The following is a 14,250-nucleotide window of genomic DNA, read 5'->3' as shown; positions in this document are numbered from 1 at the left end:
AAATTTACTTTTTGTTCTTATGGTCTATTTTTTAAAACCAGTCGAACCTCCTATATTATTTCTCCTGTTACTTTCTTCTATGGATCTTATCAATTAACCTAAAAAATAACTAGCTATTCTTGCTTCTTGTTGCTCTCTCATTTTTTCCCTTTTTCATTTGTTGCTTATTATTCTCCAATTTTTTAAATTTTATTCTTGTTGGTTCGTTTGTTATAGATTCTTACATGTAGACATTTCTTTTACTTTATATTCGCATTATGAAATTTGAGACTGAAAATTCTTTTACTTACATGTAGGCATTTCTTTTACTTTATATTTATATTTTATTATGTGTTTAAAAAGATTTGTACTAAAATGATTTTCAGGTATATTTTTAAAAATTACTTAGTCTTTCTGGTCTATTTTATCTAAAATATTTGTTATTTTAGAAAATTAAAAAATAATTGATTATTTTTTCACCTTTACCCTTATCTGATAAAATATAGAGAGAGATAAATGTGGTGAAAGAAAGATTACTATTATTCGATTTATAATCGCTGCAAGTTATAATTGTCATACTTTATCATCTTAGTATAGCATATCGAATCACTTGTGTCCATTTGAGATTTGCTCATTTTTTCTACTTAACTTTCCTCGTTATAAATATTTTTTTCTTAAAATCATCTAATTGTGTGACGAAGAAAGTTTAATAATTATAAAACTTATCAATAAGATATCATTAACTTGCAAATACATTAAATTAGTTATGCAGTAGAAAAATGTGACATGTTATATTTATTTAGTAAAAAAATTATTTTTATATTGTGAGTTTGAGCCCGAATTTAGCACGGACCTGTTGTAACTAATCGTTAAATAAAAGAAAATAGGCCAAAGTCATAAGCGGCCCCCTAAATTTTTCCTGAAATTCCTCATAGCTACCTAAACTGACGCTTGTTCCGATTGAACACTTAACCTATTAAAAAATATACCTATTACGCACTTTTTTACTAATCAGCTAAAAATGCAAAGTGTGTGAGATGCACTCGCCCATGACGTGGCAAGTGACGAATTAACTGTGGCCATATGATATTTTGAGTTCTAAATAATGATTAAAAAATATTTTATGAGTAAAAGGAAAAAAAATTATGCTAAAAAGAGAAGGACCCCACTCACCCCCACCCGCCAAGCTTCCCCTGCTACAGAGCCGCCGTCCCCCGCCACCCCCATTTCTTCTTTTCTTCATCTTCCTTACCAATTACCCACTGTAATTGTGGATTCTTTTCCTTCTTGTATTGTGGATTCTTTTTTTTTTTAATCCAAAAATAGTCGTTTAATACATAAACTTTTCTGGATATTAAGCTCCAACATTTTTTACCAAAACATCAGTAGAAAACAACTACAGTTAAAACGACGGGACGACATTTTCACGCCTAACACCTTTCCTCTCGGAGCCGCTCGCCGTTGTTGTTGAGGTGAAATAACAAGGATTTTGTTGTGGATTCTTTAGAGTTTGGACTTTTGTGATAATTTCCAAAAAAAATATTTTTAGATTCGTTTCTACTTGCGTGAAAAAATGGAGATTCATAGGAAAAGTTTTGAGACCCAAATTTGATATCCTTTTTCTTGATGGCCAACTCAAGTTGGAAAAATAAAAAGAAATGAAATTGTAACGGTGGTGGCGTTTTCAAATCAACAAAAAAAATGACGAGCGGTGGCGTAATGACAGAGATCTGGTCATCTTCCAAATAAGGATGAAAATGGCGTGGTGACGGCGGACGATAGAATCCGAAAAATGATGGTGGTGAAGCGGCTGGAAAAAAAAGAGGAAGGCGAAGAGTGGATGACGGCAGTAAATGGGATTGGTGGTGGGTGGATGGTGGCAAAGAGAGATGAAGAAGAAGATATCATTTTTTAAAGGAAAATGTCTAACTAAATACCTTCCACGCGCCGACTTATGTATCACACACGTTGTGCCAAATCAGCAAAAAGTATCTAAGTGATTCAAACTCGAAGTAGTTTAGATGTCAGAGAATGGAGAAACGCTCGATGTATAGTGTTTTGAGGAAAAGTTTAGAGGGCCGCTTATGACTTTGGCCAAGAAAATATAAGAAGCACCAGGAGACAGCTACAAGAAGACAGAAATAAATGTAATATGGAGTGGATGAATATTCGAGTCACTGTCCTTATAGATGCTTTTTTTCGCCTCCAATTAAAAAAAAAAAAAAAACAGTAAGGACGTGATTCACATGAATTATAGGGAATGTGACGTGGCAGCAAAGGATGCGGGTCAATGCTAATGAAGAAAGTATGTAATTTTTTTTTTTTTTTTTTTTTAGAAAATCAACAGCTTTTTCTTTGAATGGACGGCTCCATACGCGAAGCAATTCAAATATAATCAGGTTCTAATAAAAATATCCAACATCGGGTGGAAAAGAAATTGCTATACAGATCCAGAAATGATCCAAATCTTTGAAACACACCACGTGTGCACAATCATCCTAAAGTTCAATCGTCGAATCGCAGGTTGTCTCCAAATATTTTTTTGATTTGTTTGTGATTGTAGAATAATTTCACTTGGATTTTTCTAAAGGTATATGTCTACACTATAATTTAATAAAATTTGTTGAACTGTGACACAGAGATTACTTTTTCAAATAAAGAATGAGCATCATCTTTGCACCATCAAAATTTCATTTTAATTGTTTGACAAAATAATAAAGAATACTAGGTGATTGGACCAGCTCCTGAAATCTAATTAATCAACTTCACCTACTTCGCTAGCTACCTCTTATAGTCTCTTGTCTTTATGAAATGGAATATGTCTCTATGTTTGTCTAATAGTTATTTGTTGAGCTGAGCTGAATTCAAATTTTGATGATTAAACTTTAAGCATCAAAATGTGCGAGCTAGGATCTCTTTCACCTCTTTCGATTTTTGTGAGCCTCACTTGCTATATCGTGAGGGTTAGACTTTGACATTCTTTTAGCATAGTTGGGGGTGCCACCTGTTCATTTATTTTCATTCTCGATGTCATAGAGGCTCCATAGACAATCATGAGTTAGAGCCCGTTTGGCTTAGCTTATAAGTTGTTGTTATAAGTTGTTAAAAAAATTTTGAGTATTTATTGATCATTAAATTATCTATCGCATTTTATGTTTAAAATAATGCAAAAAAAAAATATTCAAAACAAAGTACTTTTAAAAAAAAAGACCTTTATAAGCTAAAAACAAAACAAAAGTCGCTTTTTTAAGCCCATCCAAACAGGCTCTTATTCTATGTCTTTTGTCATTTTTATTGGGATCTCACATGGCATGTAAGGATGAATCTTATTTTTATATGATACTAATTATGTTTTCTCTTTTTTATGATATGTGCGGCCTAAGGGGCCAGGATTGTTATTTACTCATGCTTAAATGGTTTTGAAATAACTTCTGTTCATGCATGTGATACATTTAGAGTAAGGAATCAGTTAAAGTAGAAGTAATAGATATATAGAGTGAGTAATGTCTCGTTGTTAGCAAAACTATAGTAGAAGTAATAGATATATAGAGTGAGTAATGTCTCGTTATTAGAAAACGTATGCAATTGAAAAGGGTTAAGGTTATAATTTTTCTCAAGATTACAAACCTGTCCAAGAATATACATATGTTATAGTTAGGGGCGGTCCTATGTGGTTTCAAGTGGGTTCATATGAACCCACTTTGTTGAAAAATAACAATGTACATACATATATATTTAATCTGTTTTTAAAAAATATATATGTATATACAGTGTTATTTATATATTTCGTATACATTGAACCCATTTAATAAAAATTCTAGATCCGCCACTGGTTATAGTAATATGATAATTTCAGCAGTAGTACGCGTGAAAATAATGGGTTATTTCATGATGGTAGGTGGAAATTTTCCCTTCAATAATACAAACTAGCATGTAGCAACACTTTTTGCCCTTTCGTCAAAACTTTATTTGGACTTTTGATCACGGTAAGATGATGCTCGTGTTCTTTTTTCTTTAGCTTCACTGAATAGTCTTTGTTTCAAAGTTCAACACCTATATTAAATAACAGTGGGAAAGTACATTTTACCAAAACAAACAAAAAAAAAAAACACTTTAAACCTCTAATAACTTGTGAAAAGAATCAAAACTTAATTAGCATGGTCTGTACCTACCAGTCAAGTTATGCGTCAAATCTGAATACCAAAATTTCTTTATTAGCATAGACGCGCATTCCTTGCCAGCTCGTGCGCTTTATCAATCAACATGTGAGCATTGGAAAAAAATTTATTAATCGTATGAATCGCTACTGCAAAAAAGGCAATAGGAACGGGGTTAAATCTGCTCCTGAACTATGAAAAATAGAATAAATTTATTCTCCATTAATAGTTGAGGTTCAATACATCATCGTCGTTACTGGTTGGGATTAAATTTGCATGCCTTTGAACTATGCGAATAGAACAAATTTGCCCTTATGGAAGTTTCGCACTAGTTGCGTCACGTGTCACACAATTAAAGATTAATTATCTTAAATTGAGGATAAATTTGAACCTTTTGCATAGTTTAGGCCTAAATTGAACCGTTTCACATGGTTCAAGGGCAAATTTGAACCTTCCCGATAATTTTTGAGTTTTTTAATTTTCTTCGTTCCTCCTTTCTCTGTTTACGCCACTACCTCAACCACCAATCATCCTTCCTGCCTCCTTGTCTCTCCTATCACTACTGTCATCATTACCTCCACCAACGTCTTCTCTTCCTCTTTCCCTTCTCGTTCTCTCTCCCTAGGGACCGGCACTTTTATAATCCAAATTTTTTTTTTTTTGGAACCAAACTAACCCATTAAAAAAAAAAGAACCAAACTAGGCTTCACGCACAGAATCTGTGCGTGAAACCCGTCCCTAAACCCCCGCCTCAACCTTTATTCTTTGAAAATCAAACTCAAAATTAAGGTTTTTTTCGTACTTTGACTGAAGATTAGTCACGTTTCAAAACATCGGAATATAAATATTTTATATAGAACTTAATATTTTTTTAAGGCCAAAACCATAGACAGCCTCCTAAACTTTTCCACATATTCCTCATGGCCACCTAAACTTAAGCTTGTTCCGATTGAACACCTGTACTATTAAAAAATGTACCTATTGGACATTCTTTTGCCGACTCAAAATATGTCCGTGTACTACACGTGAAACAAGCGCGTGAAAAGTTTTTATTTTGATAAAAATTATTTTTTATTCCTCTTCTTCTTCTTCATATTTTCACCCTACCATCATCCACTTCCAATTTTCACCATTGTTGCCGCCATTATTGTTTTTAAACACACACCAATCATAATTTTAAACCGACTTCTCACGCTTTGATATCTCTCCCAAGAAAAGAAAATAAGAAAATTGATGTGGGCGTCAAAAACAATTTCGAAACTCCGATCCACTTTTTAGTCCAAGAATCTGTCCCAACATGTTACTATATTAATGTAATCTAACGATAATAGATCATACCTATTAAGTAAAGTTGATAGGAATTAAAAAAAAAAGTTAAGTTCATCAAGGAAAGAAATCAGATTTGGGTTCAAAAAATTTCCGAACACTCCATTTTTTCCTATATAGCCGTTCATTCGAACTTATTAATTTTTCTCGGTATAACTCCGTTTTTAGTTCTTATTCCAAATGGGAAATGAAATGGGGAAGAAGATCCTTATGCCAATTGAGAAATAAGGGAAGCGGAGCGGGGGTTTGACTATGGCTCTCTGGACGAGGATTCCGGGGGAAAGGGGGAAGGAAGGGTCAAGAGGGGTCATGGGTTTTAAAATTACCTTTCTTTTTTTTTTTTTCTTTTTTTTTTTCTTTTTTTTTTTTTTTAAAATATTTTTTTTTTTTTTTTCCTTATAATTTATTAATTAATTATTATTGTGGACCCAAAAAAATACATGTCATCTTTTGATTAGTCATGACGCCACATCATCTCGAGTGTAATGCACGCACCTTAAACTTGTGGCTGATTATTAAAAAAGTATCTAAGTGGTTCAAATTCGGAGGAGTTTAGGTGTTCAATCGGAACAAGCTTAAATTTAGGTGGCCATGAGAAATATGTGAAAAAGTTTAGGGGGCTGTATATGACTTTGGCCTTTTTTTTAGTGTACAATAATATCGGCTCATTACATCAAGTATACATATACATTTGGATTGTCATTTTAGGAGTTGTAAAGTACTCCGAAGTACATTTGAAAACTTGTCATATTTAGGTTTAAGTGCCATATTTTATAGGGTTTTGATTAATCTCTTTTGTTTTACTCCCAAAGCTATGAAAGTACTTTTTGGGTTCAAGACGAGAGGTTCATAATAATTGACAAATATTTCATTTCATTAGCAACGAAATACATCATTAAATTACAATAGACTTAAAAAAAAATCAAGTTCTAGACACTCTTCTACTTCCAGATGTGTTGCCACCACGGGAGTTTTGCCCACATGAACACTTATCATGTCCAAATTGCTTACATGTCGAGCACTTAAGATATATAGTCTTTTCGCTAACATCCATTTGATTTGATAACGGGTTAGCTTTTTTTTTCCCCCCAATTTACGGATATGGTTCTTGTTCGGCAAATATAGAAAAACATACCGCCAATAAGCCCGATCATGGGAAGGGAAGTTGCCGGAATATGCTTTAAGGTATTTTACGACCTTATATTCCTCCGCCACATAATCAATTACATTTCTAGCCATTCTTTCAAAGCACTTGACTGCATGAGAATATGGCATGTGGTATGTTTGCCACTTACCACAAGTGCATGATTGTGTACGCTCAGTAACGATATGTTTTTTTCCTCTTTTACTGACGCAGTAACCTGTTCTAACTTCATACACTCATTGAACGACGTCATACTTGGTCATTTGGTGACCCTCTCCCTTTCTTCTATGATGCTCCATTTTTTTGTAGGGCTTTGGCATCCATGTTCCCTCGTCGGCTAATATAGCTCTGGACTGTCTTGTCCTATTCGCAAATCGCTCCACGACCTGCCTGAAGTTAGTCTTACCATTGCGGTGATGTAGTCCTCGAGAGATTCGAGGAGTCCATTGAAAGACTCCGAGTCGTTTGTCGCGAGCATGCCCCATCTCCTTCCTCCGTTGATACCAAAGATTTCAAACTAGACGAGCTAAATCCGCACCTTCTTACATGAGCGTAACGATGATTTCGCAAGGTGAAATATTCAGATCCGCGAGAATATTATTGCGGTTTACGCCGAGAATGGTCACATCGGATTGCCGAATCAGAACGTCTTGTTTGTGACTTGAAAAATCTCAACGCTCCAATCCCAACAAGGTACTCACTAACCATGCCTCAAGTAGGTCTAGCAACTTGCGAGATGGCCGTACAAAGGATTAGAAAGAAAAAAAAAACAGAATGTATCGCGGCAAGACGTTGTAGATTTTACATGCTAAAGTTAGCTGAAGAACAAGCATTATCAACCGGTAGAGAACTAATATCTCCTGAAAAAATATCTGTGTTAAGAGACCACCAATATCGTTCTGAGGACGATATTGAGTACTTCTATTCTGATGATGATTAGGGTCTATTTAGGCTCACTGTCTTAGATTATAGGTCATTTAAGTTTCGGACTAAGGCGGTTAATTTGTATTTTTATTTTATGATGAAGTCATTAATTTAAATTAGGTTGGCATGTTTTTAATTCTTCAAAGTTTATTGTTAAAGTCTATTATTAATTGACAATTTCACAAAGAAACACAAATAAATTAGTACATAAAGGGTGCGGATTACATTATAGGGGAAAAGGTACAACTAATAAAAAACATAATCCATAGAAATATTAAACTTAATAAACAAAATACATATAAATAATGAACAACAACAAGATAGCGCAAATAATCTTCCACAATTTAAGTTTTTTCTTTCAAACCTATTTTCTCGTGTTGAGCCTCTCTAAATTTAGCCTTCAGCAAAATTCATTTTTTTTTGGGAATCGGTGAGCAACACCTCCAAACATTCAATTTTTTCTTCAGCTTCCACAAGCATAAATTGCACGTCCAACTTAGCGGTATCTCTAGAGATACGTGAAGTCGCGGTATCTCTATCCAAAAGTGGATTTTTAAACTTCGCCGCCACTGTTTTATCCACGTGAATGCTATCTTCCCACCGAAAGTGTTTGCAACCCCCCATATCCTATAAACATTACAAGAAAATCAGTTTTTTAAAGTAAAATATGTAGATAACGTGAAAAAAAAAACACTAAAAAATGTAAAAACACTTACTTTAGGCACTTTACAACGCCAAAAACGGCGACCCGGATTATCTTGGGTCTTTGATGTTTTTAGTTTACAGTAATAACTGCATTCACAAATATCGGGTTGTATAACAAACATTGAAGTTTCAAAACTTTGAGACATGTTTTTGGAAGTGCAAAAGTGTGTTGAAAGGGTGAAGATGGAGGAAATGAAAGAGAAGAGAAAGCATGTGTTGGGGTCGGGGGTTTTAAGGACGGGTTAATCTGTGCGTGAAAGGTAAAAGTATAGTTTGTTTCTTTTTTTTTTTTTTTAATGGGTTAGTTTTGTTCCAATTTTTTTTTTTTTTGGGTTACAAAAGTGCCAGGCTCCTCTCCCCATCACCCCACCACCACACACTACTAGGAGGGAATGCGCTAAACGACTTGAACATGCAATATATATATCGCCAATCACCCCTTTCTACCTCCTCTGACCCCTATGCGGCTATATCTATGACTTTAACATGCAATATATATATATATATATATATATATCTTCCTCCTTTGACCCCTTGCGGCTATAAATCTATGACTTTAACATGCTATATATATATATCGCCCCATTTCTTCCTCCTTTGACCCCGGCTATACATATAGGAGGTAGAAAGGAGGTAGAAAGGTTGTTAAGGTAGAGGTAGCGAAAGAGAGAGAAAAAGAAAAAGAGAAATAAAATATTCAAAATTAGGAAGAAGGGTCAAATTTACCCCTGAACTATGCAAAAGGTTCAAATTTGTCCTCCGTTTTAAAAAAGCTTCCACCGTTGGCAAAAAAAAAAAGGCAACTTTATTTCATTCCGTACAGTTCAGAGGCAAACTCTGGCCCCAACTAGTAATGTCAAAGGCATATTTGACCCCAACTATTAAAGAAAGACAAAATATATTCTATTTCTCATAGTTCAGCGGTAAATTTGACCCTTTGCCTGAAATGTAATTACCTCTTGCCCATTTTACTGCTCCATCTAATTTCAAGTTAGAAAAAAGTAGGGGGATAGAATTAAAAGAGAATTTTGAGTTATCTATTTGAGGATTTAAGACTCAAGTTTTAAAATTTGGGCAAAAAGGACTTTATCTTAATGAGGCTAGATTCATTTAAAAGCCAAGTTTTTATATACCCTTAAGTTTCTTTAATTTGAACAAAGGCCCATATATAAAAGCATCTTTTTACCCCCCCCCCCCCCCCCAACCACCCCCACCCCAAAAACAAAAAAAAAAAAAAACAAAAAAGAAGAAAAACATACGCTCTTTTTCTACTCTTCATCCTCTTTGCAACAGCGTCATTTTCTTTCTTCTTCTTCTTCTTCTTCTTCTTCTTCTTCTTCAATCTCAGTGCCCAAATAAAATTCAATCTCACCTTCTACTTTTGCATTTGAATTAGTGAAGAAAATTTTAAAATATTTAAATTAATGTATATTATCTTTAGTGATTTGGTTCTTGAATTTTTTTGTCAATCCAGTGTATATTACTTCAAAAAAGATGGTATTATGTCTATTCTATGGATTTAAGATAAAAAATTATTTTAGATTTCTTCATCTGTATGTTTTTCAGCTATGATGCCTGTTTAAATTAACTAAGATATTTAAACAACTACAAAGTTGCTTACACAAAAAACTTGCACATGTAGGTTTTACAACTACTAGTTGTTTAAACAACTTTAGGTTGTTTAAACAACCTTGTAGTTGTTTTAAAATAAATATATTTGTTTACACAGAGAACTTTGCACATATAGACTCCATGTATATATATTGTTTAAACAACTTCTTGTTATTGTTTACACAAATAGCCTCAGAATATCTTATGATTATTTACACAAAATACTTTGTCCATGTATTGTAACTACATTATAAATCTAGTGCCATTTGAAATTTTTTGAGAGATTTCTTTAGAGCTTTTGGAGAAAAATACCTCCCCACATATGAGGAAGGAGGACAAAGAGAATATAAACATTAAATCGGGAACAAGAGCCCAACGACTAGTTAACATTACTTTTATTGAATTAATGAAAATTAAACATCAACCGAATTTTACTAGTAGATTAACATCTAGTTAATGAGTATTTATTAATTTATTAATAATTGAATATCAATTTAGTAAAGTAATGAAGAATTAAATGTAAGTTAATGTAAACAACCACATATTGTTTAATTAACCTGGAGTTGTTTAACGTAATCAACTTGTGATTGGTTAAACAACTCACTCGTTGTTTAAACAATAATGAGTTGTTTGAGATAAATATACGATTATTTATTAAACAAAAACATGTTTTTTATTTATTTATTCATAGAATCACTCAATTAATTTTCACATTATCACTAGATGAATACGTTATTGTTAAAATTATTAGTAAAAATGCTCAATGATGATTAATTGTAATCAAATCAGTCAGTTAAGGTTTAGCTATCGATAAAAATGACTCGTTCGATGTTCGATTATTATAGAGTCAATAAGTTAACATTCAATTATCAATATAATCACACAACTAATATTTAATTATCATTATATCAATAAGTTATTGTTAAATTAGCAATATAATCATTCAATTAATGTTCAATTGTGATCAAATCAATAGGTTAAGGTTAAATATATATAGAATGACACGTTCGATGGTCAATTATTATCAAGTTAGTAAGTTAATGTTCGATTATTCATAGAATTACCTAATTATTGCCATTCAACTGATCTTTAATTTTAATCAAATCAATACGTTAAGGTTGACCTATATGTAAAATGACTCGTTTGATGTTCAATTGTTATTGAGTCAATAAGTTAATGTTCGATTATTTATAGAACCACCTAATTGATGTTCAATTATCACTATATCAATAAGTTACTATTAAATTATTATTAATAGATTCACTCATTTGATGTTCAATTCTAATCAGATGAATAAGTTAAAGTTAACCTATTTGTAGAATGACTCGTTCGATACTCAAATGCTATCAAGTTAATAAGTTAATGTCCAATTATTCATATAATCACCCAACTATTGTTCAACTATCACTAGATCAATAAGTTATTATTTAGAATCACTCAACTGATGTTTAATTTTCATTAAATCGATAAATTAAAATTTAACTATATGTCAAGTGACTATTTTGACGTTCAATTATTATTAAGTTAATAGTTAATTATACATAACATGACTTAATTGAATATTAATTTGATAATAATTGAACATCAATCGAGTGACTTAATGAAGAATTACATGTAAACAAATGTAAATAACAAATGGTTGCTTGCACAACTTCTTGTTGTTTATTGTAAACAATCAGTGTCTGTTTAAACAACCATTGATTGTTTACTATAATTTACAAAAAAAGTGGGTTCTTACGTAAACAACACGTGATTGAACAACTTCTTGTTGTTTATAGTAAGTAATCGTTATTTAAATAATCAATGATTGTTTACTACTAATAATTTACAAAGAGCGTGATTCTTATGTAAACAACAACTTCTTGTTGTTTATTGTAAACAACTAGGGTACAACTATTTTTTAAATAATTTGTGGTTGTGCAAGCAAAATTTTAAGTCTATAAACCACAACTTTCATGTCTAAACAACTATATGTTTTGTCGAAAAATACAACAATTAAATAATTTTTTTTTCCAAATTTAATAGATGCATACTACATGAATTTTGCATGTGAAGAGGAGGGATAGAATTAGGAATGAAGATATCCGAGACAAGGTGGGAGTGGCATCGGTGGAGGACAAGAAACAACACGTGAAGAGAGAGACACTTGCTCCAATGCGGAGCGTGAGAGGTTGGCTATGAATGGTTTCGGGAGAGGTAAACAACTTGGGAGAGGTGAAGGATATGGCACAGTTTAAACCGAGGACACGACCTTAGATAGGAGGTTGTGGATTTTTTGACCCTCACCATAGTAGTTGCGCTTTGCTCATTTGTTTATTGCCTTTTGTTTATGCATTTGATTGCCGCTTATATTTGTTGGGACGTTGGACTTTGATTATTTTATTTATCTATAGTATTCTTTCTTTCTTTCCGGATGTCTAATTTTTTACTTTTGGTATTCGTGTTATCATATTGTTTTCGATGCATGACCTTTTGTCTTGTTCTCCTCTTGTCTTCCTCTCTTCTCCTCTCTTGAGCCGGCGGGTCTTTCGAAAATACAACCTTTCAATTAAATAAAAAAATTTCCAAATTATACCGGGCTAATAGTTGTTGTTGTTGTTGTTGTTGTATATTGACATGAATTTTGTCTACTCTCTTTGTAAATGTACCCTAGGATTAAAATCTAAACTTGCAATGGTTACATGCGTAAACAACCACAAATTAATTAAATAACTCGTGGTTGTTTATACATAAAGCCTGAACTTGCAAAGAGCCAATGCAAACAGACACAATTTTTTGAAACAACTCGTGATTGTTTAGTGCAAATACGAATTTGCACATGTTGCAGAGGGAAACAATCATATTTTTTTTAAACAACTTAAGGTTGCTTATACACAAATCTGAACCAGCAAAAGTTGCATATATAAACAACCACAAATTGTTTAAACAACCATGAGTTGTTTATATACGAGTCCGAATTACGTATTGCACCCGTAAATAATCTCATATTCTTAATATAACAACAATTTTCAAGGACGATTTTGATCCGATCAATCCAAATCACATCCGAATGATCTTAAATTTTGTATTCAACCTCTAAATATCATTTTAACAAGTTCAAACAATACCCACTTCAAATCAACACAAAATCAAATTTGAAAAATCAAATCTCCTTATAACACAATATTCTTAGGTGAAATTTTAACGATCCCCAAGAACTCTTATTCAAAAATAATATATATTTTCAAATCTAAAGAAGAAGTTGGAGAAAAAGAAGAAAAATAAGAGAAGGAGGAGGAGGAGAAGTAGAAGAGGAGGAGGAGAAGAAAAGAAAGAGATCGTATAAGAGAGGAAGAGGTGGTATGGGGTTTTTTTGGATTTTTTTACTTTTAACTATTGACCCTAAACTTTTAATAATTCTAATCTAGCCCCCCTTTAAACTTAATCGACCATGTAAAATAAAAAATAGAAAAAGAAAATAAAATCCCTTATCCTTCATTTCACTCTGAGATATCTCTTTTACCTTATTTTCCCAAAAAAGTAGCTATAGTTTTGACAAGAATGTTAAAATGAAAATGTAAACCATGTCAATTGTTTAAGACACCGCAAAATACAAATTGTATATATTTCAAAACCAATACAATAAAAGATGGAGAAAGAATGATTTTGGCATCAGTTGCCCCCCCCCCCCCTCCCCCGGCCTTTTATTTTTTTTTATTTTTTTAACAAAGCATTTTTATTCATCTTTCAACCCATTACAACCAACCCTGATACTTTTGATTTGAACTAGTCTAACCTAATTAGATGAAGAAAATGCTAAAGGTACGCTAGTTACCAATGCATATATCTACTTGAGGGGTACAAAAATTCCTATATAGGGATAGCCACAGAGAAACCATGGTGGATAGAAGTGAATCAGAGACTTCTTTAGTGCAGATTCTTGTTGATGACATCCCCCATCTGTCAGTGTTCATCAAGCCTCTAACGTCCTTTAGTAGTTCATTGAAATCAAATAAGGTTTGAGTTTGCGAGCACTCATGTCCTAGACATGCTAGTTTATCAGCGATTTATTCCCCTCTCTGAACATGTTTAAGGATAAAACCATTTGACTCCATGCCTTTTCTGAGTTTCATAACTTTCATAACTTCACTATGGATGTTTCAAGGTATGTTACAAGTTTGAGAAAAGGACCAAAATAGTACATTATTTTTGAGTTAACCTAAAATCACACATATTTTTTCACATTGACTAGCTAATTAATAAGACATTACGTTTAGATAAATTAACGCACTTAAATAAACTCCCAAGTATCTTTTTTAAAATATAACGGAAAAGGGCAAAAATGCCCCTGAACTTTTAGAAAAGATATAAAAATACCCTTTATTCATCTATTTTGCTAAAACTACCCCTCAGTTCAACTTTTTG

Source organism: Lycium ferocissimum, chromosome 6 (assembly GCF_029784015.1).
Source record: "Lycium ferocissimum isolate CSIRO_LF1 chromosome 6, AGI_CSIRO_Lferr_CH_V1, whole genome shotgun sequence".
NCBI classification, from domain to species: Eukaryota; Viridiplantae; Streptophyta; class Magnoliopsida; order Solanales; family Solanaceae; genus Lycium; species Lycium ferocissimum.
Note: the sequence above shows the minus strand (reverse complement) of the source record.